At 37.7% G+C, this 15,809-nt stretch overlaps 1 long non-coding RNA gene across 1 annotated transcript; it reads left to right on the top strand.

Annotated features, from left to right (window-relative positions):
• The first annotated feature begins 3,259 nt into the window (after positions 1-3,259).
• Positions 3,260-10,404, top strand: LOC110203551 (uncharacterized). The gene is made up of 3 exons (XR_002322992.2): positions 3,260-3,550; positions 9,258-9,470; positions 10,276-10,404. It is a non-coding gene; the product is annotated as an uncharacterized LOC110203551 (long non-coding RNA).
• Positions 10,405-15,809: the final 5,405 nt, after the last annotated feature.

Below are 15,809 nucleotides of genomic sequence, written 5' to 3'. Positions count from 1 at the left end.
AACTCCAAAAACGCCAGCAGCTGGTGTGGTGTAAGACAGAGCAGTGAAAGAAAAAGGGGAAGGGGAACTGGAGAAAGAAAAGTTGGGCTAGGTGAGTCTGACACTAATGCTCATAAGACTAGTTTATTTCAGGTGTTACATGATTATATACTATAGAAAACAGCTTTGTACCTTGAGAAATGATGTACAAGTGCTAATTAATAACATAAACAATCTAAGCAGCTAAAGATCCTCATTTTCTCATGAGAAAGTAGTTTTAATACCAAAATTCATATCTCTTGTTTCCCTGCCCAGTTCTTAGCATCGTCTACCCGAGTCAGCCACCTGGCCTCAAGGCTAAGCATGAGTAAGAACTTAGAATTAACAAACCATAACAAACAGAGTGAGGGCAAGAGTGATGGGAGCATTTATTCCGAGGCAAGCCTCTATACGTACTGACCTCTAAAGTCTATAAGGACTTAGAGATTTTCCATAAGGACTCGGCCCCCTACACAAAAACCCAAAATTTATTCTTTTTTTATTTTTATTTTTTTCTCTTTTTTTTTAGTTGTCAGCATTCACTTTTATAAGATTTTGAGTTCCAAATTTTTCCCCTTCCCTTCCTTCCTTCCTCCCCAAGATAGCATGCAATCTGATATAGGCTATACATGTATAATCATATTAAATGTATCTCCACATTAGTCATGTTGTAAAAGAAGAATCAGAACAAAAGGGAAAAACCACGAGAAAGAAAAGACAAGAAAAAAAAGGGAGAGAGAGAAAATAGTATGCTTCGATCTGCATTCAGACTCCATAGTTCTTTCTCTGGATGTGAATAGCATTTTCAAACATGAGTCTTTTGGAATTGTCTTAGAATCCCTTAAGGACGTTTGTTCTGTTCAGTTTGGATTTAGTCAAAGGGCCGCACTTGAGGACCTAGATGGCCACATGTGGCTTTAAGGCCATAGGTTCCTCACCCCTGGCAGATCATTATATTGCTGAGAAGAGCTGTGTATCAAATTGGCCATCACATCATGTTGCTGTTACTGTGTACAATGTTCTCCTGGTTTGGCTTATTTCACTCAGCATCAGTTCATGTAAGTCTTTCTAGGTTTTTCTGAAATCTGCCTGCTCATCATTTCTTATACAACAATAGTATTCTATGACATTCATATACTACAACTTGTTCAGGCAATCCCCGATTGACGTGTATCCCCTCAATTTCCAGTTCTTTGCCACTACAAAAAGAGCTGCTATAAATATTTTTGTACATGTGGGTACTTTTCCCTTTTTTATGATCTCTTTGGTATGCAGACCTGGTCGTGTTATTGCTAGATCAAAGGGCATGCACAGTTTTATAGCCCTTTGGGCATAGTTCAAATTGCTCTCCAGAATGGTTTGATCAGGTCACAATTCCACCAAAAATGCATTGGTGGTCCAATTTGCCCACATCTTCGCCAACATTTATCATTGTCCTTTTCTGTCATATTGGCCAATCTGATGGGTGAAAGGTGGTACCTTAGAGTTGTTTTAATTTGCATTTCTCTAATCAATAGTGATTTAGAGCATTTTTTCATTTGACTATAGATAGCTTTTTTTTTTCATCTGAAAACTGCCTATTCATATCCTTTGACCATTTATCAATCAGGGAATGACTGGTATTCTTATAAATTTAACTCAGTTCTCTATATACTTGAGAAATTAGGCTTTTATCAGAGACACTGGCTATAAAAATTGTTTCCTACCTCTCTGATTCCCTTCTAATCTTGGTTGCATTGGCTTTAATTTAATGTAATCAAATTTATTTGATTTTTAAAATGTAATTTAATCAAATAATAATTTTTAATTTAGTGTAATTGAAATTATCCATTTTGAATTTCATAATGTTCTGTGTCTCTTGTTTGGTCATAATCCTTCCCTTCTACATAGATCTGACAAGTAAACTATTCCTTGCTCTTCTACTATGCTTATGGTATCCCTAAGTCTAAATCATGTACCCATTTTGACCTTATCTTGGTATAGGGGTAAGATATTGGTCTATGCCTAGTTTCTGCCATACTATTTTCTAGTTTTACTAGTAGTTTTTGTCAAATAGTGAGTTCTTATCCCACAAGCTGGAGTCCTTAGGATTATCTAGCAATAGATTACTATAGTCATTGACTACTATGTTTTTTGCACCTACCCTATTCCACTGATCCACCACTCTATTTCTTAACCAGTACCAAGAAGTTTTGATGATTGCTGCTTTATAATACAGTTTAAGATCTGGTTTGGCTAGGCCACCTTCCCTTGCATTTTTTTTTCATTAATCCCCTTGATATTCTTGGCATTTTGTTCTCCCAGATGAATTTTGTTATTATTGTTTTCTAGCTCTACAAAATATTTTTTTTGTAGTTTGATTGGGGTGGCATTGAATAGGTAAATTAATGTAGGTAGAATTGTCATTTTTATTATATTAGCTCAGCCTACCCATGAGCAATTGATATTTTTCCAATTATTTGGATCTGCCTTTATTTGTATGAAAAGTATTTTGTAATTGTGTTCACATAGTGCCTGAGTTTGTCTTGGCAATATTTTATATTTTCCACAGTAACTTTAAATGGAATTTCTCTTTTTATCTCTTGCTGCTGGGCTTTGTTAGTAATATATAGAAATGCCAATGATTTACGTGGATTTATTTTATAGTCTGCAACTTTGCTAAAGTCGTTAAATATTTCAAGTAGTTTTTTAGTTGTCTCTCTAATATTCTCTAAGTATACCATCATATTATCTGCAAAGAGCTATAGATTTGTTCCTTTGTTGTCTACTCTAATCCCTTAATTTCTTTTCCTTCTCTTATAGCTAAAGCTAACATTTCTAACACCATATTGAATAACATTGGTGATAATGGACATCTTTGTTTCACCCCTGATATTATTGGAAATGCTTCTAGCTTATCCCCATTATATATAATGCTTGCTGATGGTTTTAGATAGATGCTACTTATCATTTTAAGGAAAACCCCATTTATTCCTATGCTCTCTAGTGTTTTTAATAGGAATGGGTGTTGTATTTTGTTAAAAGCTTTTTCTGAATCTATTGAGATAATCATATGATTTCTGTCAATTTTGTTATAGATGTGGTCAATTACGCTGTTTTCCTAATATTGAACCAGCCCTGCATTCCAAGTAGAAAGCCCACCTAATCATAGTGTATTATCTTTGTGATAAGTTGCTATAATCTATTTGCTAATATTTTATTTAAAACAAAATTTATTCTCTTAATAACAGGTTAAACCAATAAGCAGAGTTCAGCCTGTAGTGGAGAAGGCTTTGAGTGCAATAGCTGCCTTTGAGTTTCTGAAGTCCCCTTCATACGTCCAGAGTTAAGAGTAATAATAAGTTACAAATGCAGAAATTAACTAATTTTAGAGGAGATTAAAGCTGCTCAGAATGGAGTGGGGTCTATAAAATATTGTACCTCGCTTGTCAATGAACGTCATCATCATCATCATCATCAGCATCACACCCCCACCACCATCACCATTATCATAATATTCATATAGCATTTTAATGTTTGCAAAGAAATTCAGGTATGTTATCTCATTTGAGCCTCAAAACAATCCTGTGAGGTTCTAATGTCCCCATTATGTAAATTGTAATATGTAATATTACTATTATAATATCCCCATTTTATAGGGGAACTGAAGCTGAGGTGAAATGACTTGCCCAGGATCACATAGCTAGGATCTACCTAAGGCACAATTTGAACTCAGATGTCCTTGACTTTAAGTCAAATACTCTCTAAACTGTGCTACCTAGCAAAAGGTGTACAACCACTAATCTGAGTTGCTGCAGAGGGCATTTCTGTTCAGGTATATATGGGACAAGATGACCTCTGAGTTGGCTTCCAGCTTCAAGGTCCTATAATTTTGGTAAGTCTCTAAAACAGTGATCTGAAGACAAGAATCAATAACTATTTGCTAAATTAAATACTGGTAGGAACAAGAAAATTAGTGGAGCCTTGATGGTGGAGAAAAGGCAAGGACTCCCCTGCGCTCTCCCCAAAACTCCTCTGAACACCTTTAACTTATGCCCTAAAGCAAATCTAGAGTGGCAGAACTCACAAAAGCACAAGGTAAGACAATCTTCCAGCCCATGATAACTTAGAAAGTCACCAGGAAAGATCTGTTATACCCAGATGAGAGTGGAGTGCAGTCCAGTATAGGTCATGCCAGTGTAGACTGGACCTCCCTCCCACATAAATCAGGAACAGACCTTGGGAGTGACTGAATAAGCAGCAGCAGAGGCTGCTTCCAATGCTTTCAGCCCACAGAGGGTGAGAGGGTTGAACAACAGGTCAGAAGGAGATCACAGGGCTCTCTTTGCTGGCCACAGTCAGGATAACACAAGATTTGGTGGCTTCCACATTAAAGAAGCAAAGGGCTTGGAACATGATATTCCTGTGGGCAAAAGAGCTAGGATTGCAACCAAGAATCACCTACTCAGAAAACAGTACAATCCTTCAGGGGGAAAATGGGTATTCAGTGAAATAGAGGACTTTTGTGTATTCCTGATGAAAAACCAGAGCTGAGTAGAAAATTTGACCTTCAAATACAAGACTTAAGAGAAGCATAAAAAGGTGAACAGGAAAGGGAAATCAGAAGGGACTTGATATAGTAAAACTATTTACGTTCCTACGTGGAACTTGTAGGAACTTGTCCTACTTGTAACTTAGAAGAACTTTCTCATTATCAGGGCAGTTAGAAGCCGTTTATAAAGACAGAGGACACAGGTGTGAATTGAATATGATGGGATGATAACTAAAAAAATAAAATTAAGGGAGAAAGAGGAATGCACTGGGAGAAAGGAAAAGGGAGAGGTAGAATGGGATAAATTAATCTCACGTGAAAGAGTCAAGAAAACATTTTTACAGCAGAGGGAAAGGTTGGGGAGGTTGGGGGGAGTTGTGAGTGTATCTTACTTTGATCAGAATTGGTTCAAAGAGGGAATAACATACTCAATTGGGTATAGAAATCTATCTTACCCTACAGGAAAGTAGGAGGGGAAGGGAATAAAAGAATGGGAGATGGAGTTAAAGAAGGGAGGACAGATTGGAGGAGGAAGTAGAAGTAAAACACTTTTGAAGAGAGACAGGGTGAAAGGAGAGAGAATAGAATAAGTAGGGGGGAAATAAGATGAAGGGAAATACAGTAATCATAACTGTGAAAAAAAAATTGAAGCAAGTTTCTTTGATAAAGGCTTCATTTCCCAAATACATAGAGAACTGAGTCAAAATTATAAAAGAGCCATTCCCCAATTGATAACTGGTCAAAGGATATGAACAGTCTTTCAGATGAAGTAATTAAAGCTATTTATAGCCATATTAAAAAAAACGTTCTAAATGACTATTTATTGGATAAATGCAAATTAAAACAATTCTGAGGTACTAATTCACACCTATCAGATTGGCTAATAGGATAGAAAAGAAAAATGACAAATGTTGGAGGGAATGTGGGAAAATTGAGACACTAATGCATTGTTGGTGGAGTTGTGAACTGATTCAACATTATGTAGAGCAATTTGGAATTATTCCCAAAGAGTTATAAAACTGTGACCCAGCAATTGATCCAACAATACCATTACTAGGTCACTATCCCAAAAGGGATAAAAAAAAGGAAAAGGACCCATATGTACAAAGATATTTTTGCATCTCTTTTCTGGTGGCAAATAATTGGAAACTAAGGGGATGTCCATCACTTGGAGGATGGCTGAATAAGTTGTGGTATATGATTGTGATGGAGTACTATTGTGCTATAAGAACTGATGAGCAGGATGCTCTCAGAAAAACTTGGAAAGACATACATGCACTGATACAAAGTGAAAAGAATAGAACCAGGAGTACATTGTACATAGTAACAGCAATATTGTAAGATGATAAACTATGAATGACTTAACTATTCTCGGCAATACAATGATCCAAGACAACTCTGAAGGACTTATGATGAAAAATGCTATTGATCCCCAGAAAAAAGAACTGATGTGGTATGAATACAGATTGAAGCATACTTTTTAATTTTATTTTTCTTGTTTTTTGGGGGGCAGGGGGTCTATGTTTTACAACATGACTAATACGGAAATATGTTTTGTGTGACTATGTATGTATAACCTGTATCAAATTGCTTGCCTTCTCAATGAGGCAGGGGGAGAGAGGGAGAGAATTTCCAACTCAAAATTTTAAAATGAATGTCAAAATGTTTTTATATGCAATTGGGGAAAATAAAATACTAAATAAATTTTTAAAAGAATAAGAAAATTATACTAAACCAACTTAAAACATTCATGAATAAAGGCACGATCATATTCAGGCCTGCCTAAAATTACTGTCTTTTTGAAAGTAAATCAAAGATGTAAGTTGTGAGGTAAAGATATTTTCCTCTACTTTAGGAGTCAGAAACTGCTCACTTGATTAGGACTAAGGTCCATTCCCCTTAAGAGAGAAAGCATATAGGGCTCTCATCTTGGCAACTTACAAATCATTAGCTCTATGCCTGAGGGAAGTCTTGACTGTATAAGATGGAAGGCATCTCCCATTTTGAAATAATTATCCAATGGGAAAGTAGTGTTATTACTGCAGTAACATCTGGACTTACGCTGGTTTCACTCTCTGCTTCTCACAGTTCATCCTGACCATAGTGCATGGCTATGGTCAAGTGATTGTCTAATTAAACAGACAAAAAAACCAAACCCAACCTTTCAGCCACTCTTCTTGCCTACCAAATGTCAAACCTCAAGGTCAACCACAACTTGACTTCGACCTGGCTTTTCACCCTTAACCCACACTAGTCCCTTTTCCATATTCTATGCTATGGCTAACACAGATTATTCCTCTATATTGACTCACTCTGTGCCTTCCTACCTATGTATTTACTCCTATTGTTCCTTTAACCTAGAATGCCCTACTATCCATCTGCTCCTGTTGAAATCTTGAAGAAAATGCTTATCACAGTATCTGGCACATAGCAGGTGTTTAATAAAAGATTGTTTCCTTCCCTTTTCACCCTACTTATTTTTCAAGACTTAATCAAAATATACTTTGTTTTTGAAGCCTTCTCTGAGCCTGATGAAAGTGACCCATTTTTCCTTTGACCTAACACTGTGTGCATTCTCTGACACTTAACACATTTTATACATTGTGTTATACTTATTTGACTCTGCATCCCATTTTTTCTATTAGATTATAAAATTCTTGTGAGTAGGGAGAGTCCCTCATTTTGTATCTTTCTCATAACCCACCAAATTGCCTATACTATAGTCAGAATTCTCAGAGTAATTCACTTTTATTCCTCCTATTTTATGGATGTAATTCTTGTTAATTTAATTTTAAAAGCCTTTGTTGAGTGCCTAATGTGAATTTTCTTTCACACTAACCAAATGACAAATAGAATTGTTATATGTTTTCGTACTCTTAAGTATTAATCCTGCTTTCTTTGATGAGGCAGCTGGTTTGCAATGGACAGAGGGCAGGGCTTGGAGTCAGGAAGATCTGAGCTCGATTCTGGCCTCAGACACTAGCTGAATACCCTAGCCAAGTCACTTAACCTCAAATGTAAAAGGGGATAATAACAGGACCTCCCTCACTTTGTTGTTGTGAAGATCAAATGAAACAATATTTAAAAAGTACTTAGCACAGTTCCTGGTATGTAGTTGGCACTATATAAATGGTTGTTATTCCTTTCTCCCTTTGATAGGAGTGTGGGTACATCTAGGAACTTGAGTTGTTACACTGTTTCTTCCAACCTCATGAAATTCTTTCTGAAGGGACTGAAATCCTACTATTAGAAATTTCCTCTTTTAAGAGTCCCTAATACAGTGTAAATGCTCCCTGGGAAGGGATAATACCGTAAGTTCTCATCAAGTACCACGGGGAGATCAGAGTAACTCTGAATGTGAGATCCAACTAGAGGTGCTCCAAACTCTGTAAATTTATTTGAAACTCATTATTGCTAAACTAAAGGAGGTCATGGGTCCACCCCCTTCATTTTATAGATAAGCAAACTGAGGCTCCAGGAGGTTAAGTTGACATAACAGGTCCTACAAATAGTAAGCATCAAAAAGCAGGATTTGAATCTAGGTTCTCTCTCAGTATTCTTTTCAAAAAATATTTATTTTATTTTTTCCACTTAACACTATTTTATTTTTTCCAATGACATGTAAAGATAGTTTCCCACATTTACTCTTACAAGATTTAGAGTTCCAAATTCTTTTCTCTCTCCCTCCCTCCTTCTCCCGCCCCCCCCAATTTGGCAAGCAATCTGATATAGGCTATACATGTACAATCATATTAAAGATATTTCTGTGTCATGTTGTGAAAGAGGAATCAGAACAAAAGGGGAAAACCACAGGAAAGAAAAAAAAACAAAAAAGAGAAAATAGTATGCTTCAATCTGCATTCAAACTCCATAGTTCTTTCTTTGGATGTTCCATCATAAGTCTTTTGGAATTGTCTTAGATCATTGTACTGCTGAGAAGAGATAAGTTTGTCAAAGTTGGTGATCACACAGTGTTGCTGTTACTGTGTACAACAGTCTCTTGGTTCTGCTCACTTCATTCAGCATTAGTTCATGTAAGTCTTTGCAAGGTTTTCTGAAATTCATCTGCTCGTCATTTCTTAGAGCACAATATCATTACATTCATATACCATAACTTGTTCAGCCAATCCCCAATTGATGGGCATTCCCTCCATGTCCAATTTTTTGCTGCTAAAAAAGAGCTTCTACAAATGTTTTTGTACATGTAGGTCCTTTTCCCTTTTTTTGTGATCTCTTTGGAATACAGACTTAGCAGTGGTATCGTTGGCTCAAATGATATGCACAGTTTTATAGCCCTTTGGGCATAATTCCAAACTGCTCTCCAGAATGGTTGGATCCATTCACAACTTCACCAACAATGCATTAGTGTTCCAATTTTCCTACATCTTCTCCAACAGTTATCATTATCCTTTTTTCGTCATATTGACCAATCTGATAGGTATAATGTGGTACCTCACAGTTGTTTTAATTTGCATTTCTCTAATCAATTGTGACTTAGAGCATTTCTTTTTATGAGTACAGATAGCTTTAATTTCTTCATCTGAAAACTGCCTGTTCATATCCTTTGTCAGTGCTTTTTCCACTGTAACATGCAGTAATGTGCCTCAAGCTCTTCTTTGAGGTAGGGAGATCTGGAACCTCTTTGTATTTTGAAGAAGTCGTCTTTTCTCTCAGAAGCTCAAATTTTTGTTTTTACATTCCCTTCTAGGTATGGCCACACTCAAGCCCCAGAGCCATCTCAGAGAAGCTGTGGATCAAATGGAACTCCCAAACAATGACCTACCCAGCAATGAACCTATACAAGAAATGTTCAATCTTTTGTTTTCTGTAGACTGCAAAGTTCCAGTTTCTACACAAAGTACTTATCAGTTCCTCAATTGTTAGTGCTTCCAGGCTCCTGAAATTACTCTGCACTTACTAGGTGTGTAATTTGTATTTACTTATCAGTGAACATGTTGCTACCGAAAACATAAGCTCCTCTAAGGCAGACTTTTCCCCCCTGTCTTCCCTGAACCTAGCACAGTGCCTGATAGTAGACATTGAATCATTGGTTGCTGAATGGAATGGAAAATAAGGGTAGGTGATTTTTTTAAATGGCATCCTCTCTTATTTCCAGTTTAGGTCCAAGGTTTTGATTAGGTCAGCTGCACTTGGGCAGGTAAGCCTGTTTTCACCAAATAAGAAAAGCAGTGACAGAGATAGACATAAGTGGGAAAAATAAAGTTTAGCTTCAGAGAAAAGTAGGAAAACCTAAGAGGGGCATGGTGGCAAAGGAAAGGGGAAAAACAGATTAAATTCTAGAAATTTCCCCATCAGTATAAATGTTTTGTTTTGTTTTGCAAGTGAGTTCTGTTGAGAAGATGCAAAGATTCTATTACTTCTCGTATGTAGATCTCCTCTAAAATTACTGGGGATAGTTGGGGTCTACCCAGTTTGACTTAGAACCCCATCTCTCTTCCCCCCCCCTTTGCTTTTGAGGCATATAAAAGAAAATGAAGAAAAATAATTATTATTACACTCAAAACAAAACTACCCCCCCTTTCCCCACCAATAGCCCATCCATGCCACTTATCAAGCCTGGGATTCACTATTTATTATTATGCTGGAATGGCTGAAAAAAGAACATATTCTTATACAATCAATTCTCCTCCAACATCCCAAACAAACTAAGTATCTATCAAAAATACATTGTAATCTCATATGCCTTTCCTTTCTTGAAACTTCAGATCTACCTCAAGGCTGATTCACAACACACTAGGATTAGGATCCTACTTGGTCTTTGGGTATTACTGGAGCAGTCTGTCTTAAAGCCAAACTGTATGTGATGAAGTTGAATCATCTCCTATTTGAAAAGTAAATAGGTAAGTAAACAAACAGATAAATAGTTAAATGAATGAATGAATAGATAGATCAATCAATAAATGAAGGGGGGGAAACAAGCACCAAAATACTGGCAGTTCAACAGAAGTAAATATAGATCAATTCTACCCCTACCCCTAATGGAACAAGAGTCAAACTAACTATCTGTCAGAAGAACAAAAGTCATGCTCAATGCCTTAAAACACAACAAGCAAGCTAGGAAAGGAGGCCCAGAAGATAGCACATTATGATACCGCTTCCTTAACTTGGAATTTCTACCACTGTCCTCCCTGATCCTTGATGTCTGGGCCTGCACCTGCAGCTCTGCTTGGTTGGAATTCCACCGAGCATGATGCCTCCCCCAGGAGAAGCTGATCACCTGAAGTCGCCTCATTATCCTGCTAATTCAGCTTTGGATAAGTAACATCTTCCCAACCCCCTCAGCCTCCTCTACCTTCAGATTGGAGGGGTGGAGGGTAGACTCCTCCCACGGCTTTCCTTTATAGACAGTGAGGTCCTGGACTTTCCAGCTTTCTGCTTTCCATCTGCAGTTTTGCTTGATTTGAACTCCATAGAACTATTGCCCCCTCCACCTCTACAATGGGTACCCCCTGGTGGCAACCCCTTCCAGTGTCCTGTTGTCTTTCCTCCATTTGATTATAAGCTCTGTGAGGGCAGGGACTGTGTTGTTGTTGTTATGTATTCCCAGCACTTAGCACAGTACTTAATTTACTGTATGTAAAATACTATTTAATGTATTGGATTGGATTAGATTGTTCTTTGACTCCCTGCTTTTCCTCAACTACCACATCCCTATTTAAGACTATCTTTAACTCTTCTCTACTGCAGTAGATATGGTGCTTGGTGCTAGGGTTGAGAGGGCAGTGGCTAGGACCATCGGGCAACCTCAACAAGGAAAGAAACATTTTCTGTAATAGTTTCTCTAGGAACCTGACAGTTGCATGAATATTCCTTCTTTTTTCAATCATTTTTATTTTGTTTTTAATTCCATATTCTTGCCCTCCCCACCTTCCTTTCCCTTGACCATCAAAAAGGCATAAAACATTTTAAAAAACCATTAAAAACATACATAGTCAAGCAAAATGAATCCCTGCATTAATCATATCTAAAAAGAAAGAAGAGAGTATGCTTCAGTCTGAACTCTTGAATCTATCTGTCTGGAGGTGGATAGCATGTTTCATCATTAGGTCTTTGGGAATTGTGCTTGGTCATTGTGTGGATAAGAGTTTGGAAGTCTTTCAAAGTTTTTTGTTTTTACAACATTGTTGCTATTATATAAATTGTTCTCCTGGATCTGCTCACCTCACTTTTCATTAATTCATGTAAGTTTTGCCAGGATTTTCTGAAATTATCCCCTTCATTATTTCTTACAGCACGATAGTATTCCATTGCATTCATATATCTATATCTGTATGTGTATGTGTGTGTATGTATATATGTATATATAATGTATGCATACATATATGTATCATGTATATATATATATATATATATACACATATATATCTTCCCAATTCCCTAATTGATGAGCTTCACCTTAGTTTCTAATTGCTTGACCCCATGAAAAAAGCTGCTATATGTATTCTCATATATATGAGTAATTTTCCTCTTTCTTTGATTTTTTGGAGTATAGTCTTAGGCTTTTTTGCTCAGTGATCTAGGATAGGTAGAGCTATGGCCTAGAAGTTTTGGGATTTGGTAAAGTTTTGATGTGGTGTTCAAGATCAGGAGTCCCATGATCAGAATTGGAGAATTATAGAAGTGGAGATGTGGTCCAGGGGTAAGACCCTTGTAGATCCTTTTGGTAAAAGATGGGCAGAGGTGCAGATTGAATATCAGAGATGCACTCAGCTTATCTCCTGGCATGCAGTTTTTGTTTGTGACTCAGTAAAGGTATGGTATAGAAGCTTTTGGTCAATGGTAGGAAGACAGTGGAGTGTGAATTAATATTTATAGACAAGGGAAGCATTTATTCTACTGGTCAGACCTCATGTATCTATGGCCTAGGGTGCAGAGTCCAGAGCAATCATTATCTTGGGATATATTTCAAGTAAAAGTGAAGACTAGTGGTCAGGACCTATACAACCTTGGGCTGGTGCTGTGATGCCAATTTTGGTTTGTCCTGATGTTTAAGGCCCTAGGGCTCTTTGTCCTGATGGAGCTTAAGGTCTGCTGTTGAGGCCTACTGATGAAGACCCGCTGGAACAGGACTAGTGTTTTTGAGGCTTGATGATTAAGGCTTGTTGTAGCTTCATCTACATGATTGGTGCCTGGTGTGCTTATAAGAAGATGATTAGGGTAAGGTGGTGTCTCTGGTCATTTTTGATCTTGCCAAGGGATTGAGGGAGTCTTAGTCTTATGGTGCTCATATGTTGAGGACATAAAGATCACTTTGTCCCAGTGATCCATGCATGGAGAAAATCAATTTTATCTTTTGACCTGAGGGCCAAAGTCTGTTTAGTTGCATGCCTCTTGCCTTGGCCTGGCATTTAGGAAATAGATTTCTCCCAGGAATGGCTATAACTCTAGGTCTGGGGTAGGGTAGACATGTACTTTTGGCTCTGATGCTATGTTTGGGTCATGAAAAATAAACTCTGGAAAGGTTTATCAGGACATCATAAACCGTGAAATTTTTGTCCTTGGGAAAGAATAAGAATGTGACTCCTTCTGAGCTTTGTCCTTGGACCAGAGGTTTTTCAAACTGTGGCCCTAGAATGCAAGTTGGGTAATGTGATGGTGCAAATTCCTAAAGTTGATGTATCCTAACCAGGCAATTGCTGTGCTGAGCCAGTGATCAAGAATCAGCAAAGCTTTGACTGGTGACTGGATATTTATTGGCTCAGCTGTGGTTCTGGTCTGATAGTCAAGTCACATGAAAGTTATTGCTCTTATTTATTATTATGTGGTCCTATAGTTCAGGTGTTAAACATGTGGTCTATAAGCCACATACAATTAACAGAATATATTCCTTAGTGCAGCCCCAAACAGATTAAATGTAATTGGGGAGTATTTAACAAAATAAAAATACAATAGAACATAATGTTAATATGTGTTTTTCTAAATCCTTATGTTTTATGTGGCTGCAGGAATCCTTAAGTACAACTTTGTGGCCCCTGGCTGTATTTGAATTTGACATCACTGCTGTAATTCACATATTGAGGAACCTCAGCCTTAAAGTCAGGACAAAATAAGGGTAAGACTGATGCATCTTTTAGTGTTTGAAGTGGAGGGATATTTTTCCATGCCCAAGATATTCAAATAGGCCATGGACATTGTGCAGTATAGCAACTGATGCCAGGTGTAGAGAGGATACAGCTCCAGGTCTGTAGTAAAGAAGCAATGATTTGGGGGTTCTGGTCTGGCAGTTGAAGCAGGTATCTATTCAGTCCTGGACCAGTGTTTTTGTTCCCACAATGACTCAATCTACTTTAAATCTACTTTAGTAGACACGACATCAGCACCAAATTGGCTTGGTAACTAGGAAGCAGCTAGGTGGCGCAGTGGATAGAGCCCTGGATTCAGGAGGACCTGAGTTCAAATCCAGTCTCAGACACATAACACTTACTAGCTGTGTGACCCTGGGCAAGTCACTTAACCCCATTGCCTAGCCAAAAAACAAAAAACAAAAAACAACCAACCAACCAAATAAACAACACAAATTGGCTTGGTAACAATGGAGCAAAGTTCCATTTTCTATCACCAGCTCTGCTTGACTTCAACTGCATGCAACACCATGTCCACGTGCCAGATACTTTTTGGTGGCTGTGCCCACCCCCTTTTCCTACTTTAGATTGCAAGCTCAATTGTCAATGACAACAAGTTCTTTTTCCTTATTTGTATGGACAGGCCTTAGCACAGTGCGTGGCACATAGTAAGCACTTCATGATTGCTGAAAATTAAATTGAACTATTCCAAGGCTACAGATGAAGAAGAGATCATGTGAGTGAGGGTGAGGAAATACTTTAACTACAGGATGGTTGGGAAGGACCCTTGTAGTGAAAGAGGTTGAGAGATAAAGGAATGGCAAGAATCTAATAGGAATAATTCCTTGCATTCATCTTAACATTTCAAGTATTCGAAGTTCTTTCACGTAATCTGTACCAGTGGATCCACACGTGAACTCCTAGAGCATGAGGGAGATACTGTGCTCACTTGACAGATGAGGAAATATATCACATTTACATAATAGCTTTATTTTGCATTTTCTATAACATTTTCTGGACAGCTGTCTGTAAAGTGACAGACTCTGCAAGTATCATTAATTACAGATAAGGAAATTGAGGTTCAGAGTGGACTTACCAAAGACCATGTGGCTAGTAAGTGGCAAGGCAGGACTGGAACTCAGATCATATGATCCCTAGACCAGTACCCTTCTTAGAGATAGCTAGGTGGCACAATGGATAAGACTGCTGGGCTTGGAGTCAGGAAGACCTGAGTTCAAATGTGACCTGAGACACTTAGCTAGCTGTGTGACTCTGGGAAAGTCATTTAACTTCTGTCTCAACTGTAAAATGAGGATTATAAAATCACCTACTTTCCACAATTATTGTGAGGAATGAGATATTTGTAAAGTGCTTAGCACACTGCCTGGCACACAAAAAGTTCTTAATGCTTGTTTCCTCTTTTCCCTTCCCTTCCCTTTGCTCTGTTTTTCTTTCTTTCTCTTCTTTCTCCTTCCTTCCTTCCTTCCTTCCTTCCTTCCTTCCTTCCTTCCTTCCTTCCTTCCTTCCTTCCTTCCTTCCTTCCTTCCTTCCTTCCTTCCTTCCTTCCTTCTTTCCTTCTTTCCTTCCTTCCTTCTCACTATAACATATTGGTTCTGAGGATCATAAAGTTGAACTTGGAGTACACACACACATACACACACACACTCATGCACACTCACATACACACACACATAAAGTTTCTTACACAGCTATAAGTTGAAAGTTCATTTGAGATAGCTGAAAAACAAAGATTTTTGCCTTTTGGAAATATCCTATGTCTTCTTCCATTTGTGTACTTAATTTATTTTTTTTTTATTTTTGAGCTGTTGACAAAAATACGTAAAGAACTATTTCCAGAGATTTCCCTCCACCAAGTCTACCAAAAGCTGTAAGTCAAATGACTATACAACTAGCTATATTCTTCCTCAAATACTTAAAAAATATCCTACTTCCTCTTACCCTCATTTTGTGCCTCAACCTGTATGTGAAGAATTTTCCTGTTCTTTGTTTCATGGACCAGATTCAGTTACCAAGTGATGTGCCATTAGGTAATAAGTTTCTCTGTACTTTAGGAAGCCTAGCCCTCAGAAAACATATCCAGTCTTTGGATAGGATTGTATTTAAAGCATTGACAACATGGCATAACCTTTGAGAACTTGAGTCACCTCAATGCCACA

This window comes from Phascolarctos cinereus, unplaced genomic scaffold (assembly GCF_003287225.1).
Source record: "Phascolarctos cinereus isolate Bilbo 61053 unplaced genomic scaffold, phaCin_HiC Scaffold_726;HRSCAF=1367, whole genome shotgun sequence".
In the NCBI taxonomy this organism is placed as follows: domain Eukaryota; kingdom Metazoa; phylum Chordata; class Mammalia; order Diprotodontia; family Phascolarctidae; genus Phascolarctos; species Phascolarctos cinereus.
This window is presented reverse-complemented; position numbering and strand designations above follow the sequence as displayed.